Source organism: Rhinoderma darwinii, chromosome 2 (genome assembly GCF_050947455.1).
Source record: "Rhinoderma darwinii isolate aRhiDar2 chromosome 2, aRhiDar2.hap1, whole genome shotgun sequence".
Lineage (NCBI taxonomy): Eukaryota > Metazoa > Chordata > Amphibia > Anura > Rhinodermatidae > Rhinoderma > Rhinoderma darwinii.
In genome coordinates this window covers 344,632,035-344,635,508 of record NC_134688.1, presented here as the reverse complement: position 1 = coordinate 344,635,508, position 3,474 = coordinate 344,632,035, and the positions used below count along the sequence as shown (strand labels likewise).

At 37.2% G+C, this 3,474-nt stretch overlaps 1 long non-coding RNA gene across 1 annotated transcript; it reads left to right on the top strand.

Annotated features, from left to right (window-relative positions):
• Window positions 1-1,093: 1,093 nt before the first annotated feature.
• LOC142741299 (uncharacterized) lies at window positions 1,094-2,261 on the top strand. Its single transcript, XR_012881073.1, has 4 exons — window positions 1,094-1,187; window positions 1,555-1,676; window positions 1,808-1,889; window positions 1,979-2,261. It is a non-coding gene; the product is annotated as an uncharacterized LOC142741299 (long non-coding RNA).
• The last annotated feature ends 1,213 nt before the right edge of the window (window positions 2,262-3,474 follow it).

Genomic DNA, 3,474 nt, shown 5'->3' with positions numbered 1-3,474 from the left:
GTCGGACCACCACAGATCATTTACTGATGACCTATCTGGTGAGTATGTCATCAGTTGTCAGAAGTTGGAAAACCCCTTTAATACCACAACCACTTCCACAGATTAATACAAATCACTGACATGATGGTTGATATGTTCCCCAAATTCTTATATAGTGCTAAAATTATCAATTGCTCCTTTTTTTTTTTAATACTGACAACTTTTTTTTCTTTCAACTTAAGGGTCCATATTTCTAGGGTTCAAGGAGCACACCATTGATTTCCTTCCTACATATAAGTTTGACATTGGCACAGACACCTATGATACATCAGCAAAGCAGAGAATTCCATCATATACGGTAAGATATCTTATTTCCAGGTCTACAGAGCTTGAGAGACAATAGAATCCATGGGCCAGAGCACCCATTATATAATGAATCCCCTCCCCCAATGTAATGAATTGTTATTATTATAGCTGGAAGAGTAATTTCTTATGAACAAAGCTTTCAGTTAATTTTACTTTTATGTAGTGAGTTTGTCATCACAGTTTCCCAGTGTAATATGTTGTTGCCCAGCATGGGTCAAGGATACTTATTTAATGAAATCTGTGTGACCAAGTCAAACCTAAAATGCAATAAAGTCTCAATATTCTGCAATATAAATAAAGTAGGCCCAACATTTAGGTCTATGTTGTTTTGCAGTTTAATAATATATTATAATATGATTTCACTAATGATATTTGTTATTTTCATGACCTCTACAGGACAGGGTGTTGTTTAAAAGCCAATGTGAGGGAGATGTGCGAGTCCTGAGATACGACTCTTGCCCTGTTTTGAAGACCTCAGACCACCGACCTGTTTTTGGCATCTTTGAAGTAAAGATCAGGCCCGGTTCAGATGAGTAAGTCATGTTTTCCTCCATATTGTTCGTATGATATTTTCAGTAGCCGTCATTACTACATGGTCCTTATAGCCAGAGCTCACACTTTGGGGCAGGTGGCTGTACACCTTGGTAACAGTACTGGAGGATTATAGGAAGTGAAACTAAGCAAAGTGTGGTTACCTGCTAACATTATCATATGTCTTACATAAATATATTTCTCATTCCAGCATCCCCTTGGCTGGTGGACGCTTTGATCGTAAAATCTATGTAACGGGCATTAGGAGGAAAGGACAAAAAAAGTAGCTGCATCTGTTCATGTCCTTACAGGTAAGAGCTTTGTAGTTGTCTATTATGTTTGCGGTGAAAATGTTCTTCCATCTCTTAGGTTTTCCTCTGTATCTGTAATTTATTTTATCAACTAATTTAACTAAAGTGTAAATAAGTATTTTCAATCTTAAAATTCCAACTCCTTGTATTCAGACACGTTTTCATTTCTGAATGAAGGTTGTGGGCTTTGGGGAACAACTTCCCCAACTGTAAGCATGTATGTAGTATAGTACAATGAGTTTCCTAAAGGAACCTGTCATCTGAATGGATGGAACAACTGCATTTTATGATGCATTAGCTTCTAAGCAAAAATGATGGATACAAGGAACTTTGCTATTGATGGAAGACATTACTTGGCATCTTGCAGGACTCCTAAGGAACAGTTACAATCTCCGGGGCATAAAACATCGGAACATTAGAAAGTTCCCGTAACATGCTGAAGAGCGCAGCTCTAGGTCAGACCCACTGCTTGCATCAACCATCTTCAAGGTTTGTAGTGTGACGCCAAGGATCAATTAAGAAATGTATTTACCTCAAATCACCTTAAAAAGTCTTCTAGATTTTGTGTCTGCTAAGAAACACACATTATAGAACATTAATAGCAAATATTTGTCTTGCAGCATAAACATCAATTCCGCAGTACATCTGGCGAGAATAGCGCTCCCTGTCACCGGAGGAGCCACCATCAATGCTGATAGAAAGGTAAGTTCCTCTGGATGTGTCCCCTCTCTATATTTATCAAGCAGCCTGAATGATCAATATTTAATAGGGTTGTGTGCTTCTCCCCCCAGAACAAGTCAGCAGATATCAACAGAACATCAACACTAATAACAACCAAGGGCAGAATCCGCCATCTTACAAGAATTCCAATGGCGAGACTTAACATTTCTACAACATCTGTCACAGAAGAGACATCAATGTGGTCACCAGGGCATCAATATCACGCAGAAGACCAGGTTCAGAACAGGACAATATGTCATCTCTACTTGTGTCTGTGGAATCCAGATTTTCCACCCCTTACTGATACTACAGTATATACTGTGACATATACCGTAGTTTTTGCTGGATCTTGTATTACCATCATCTTTACCATTATATATTTTGATCTACAAAAACCTTAAATAAATCTTTAACATCAATCCATAAGTGTGACTGGTAATTGTTATGTGCGCGGCTGCAACTTACCACAGTGTATACATTTCACCTAACCGACCCTTCACAGCGCTATTTGTGTGACATCGTGTTTAATCCAGTGGTAGGTGACAGGACATTGTATCATATGTACACAATACAGAGTGTATGGAACGTGCCGCCATATGTACTGGATTATATACTGTAGGACAAAGAGTGACAGGAGATGTAAAACATTGATATATTTGATAGTTGCTTAACCACTTAAGGACGCAGCCTAGTTCGGGACTTAGGGCTCAGAGCCCATTTTTCAAATCTGACATATTTAACTTTATGTGGTAATAATGTCGAAATGCTTAAACCTATCCAAGCGATTCGGAGATTGTTTTCTTGTGAGACATTGGGCTTTATGTTAGCTGTAAAATTGTGTTGATATGTTCAGTGTTTATTAGTGAAAAATTGCAAAATGTAGAGAAAATTTAGAAAAAATAGAATTTTTCTAAAGTAAAAAATGCATCTGCTTGTAAAACAGATGGTTATACCAACCAAAATATTTACTAGTTCACATTTCCCATAATTCTACTTTAGATTGGCATGATTTTTTGAACATTAACAGCAATTTCTCATATTTTTAAGAAAATTTCAAAAGCCTTTTTTTTAAGGTACCTGTTCAGTTCTGAAGTGGCTTTGAGGCACCTATGTATTAGAAACACCCACAAAACTTCCAGTTTTAAAAACTAGACCCCTCAAAGTATTCAAAACAGCATTTAGACAGTTTTTTTTAACCCTTTAGGCATTTCACAGGAATTAAAGCAAAGTGGAGGTGAAATTTGCAAATTTAATTTTTCTTGCTGAATTTAATTTTATTCTATTTTTTTCTGTAACACAGAAGGTTTTACCAGAGAAACACTACTAAATATGTATTTTACAGATTCTGCCGTTTTTAGAAATGTCCCACATGTGGCTCTAGTGTGCTCTTGGACTAAAACACAAGCCCCAGAAGCAAAGAAGTACCTAGTGCATTTTGGGGCCTCATTTTTATTAGAATATATTTTAGGCAGCATGCCAGGTTTGAAGAGGTGTTGAGGTGCCAAAAAAGTAGGAATCCCTCAAAAGTGACCCCATTTTGGAAACTGCACCCCTCAAGGAATTCATT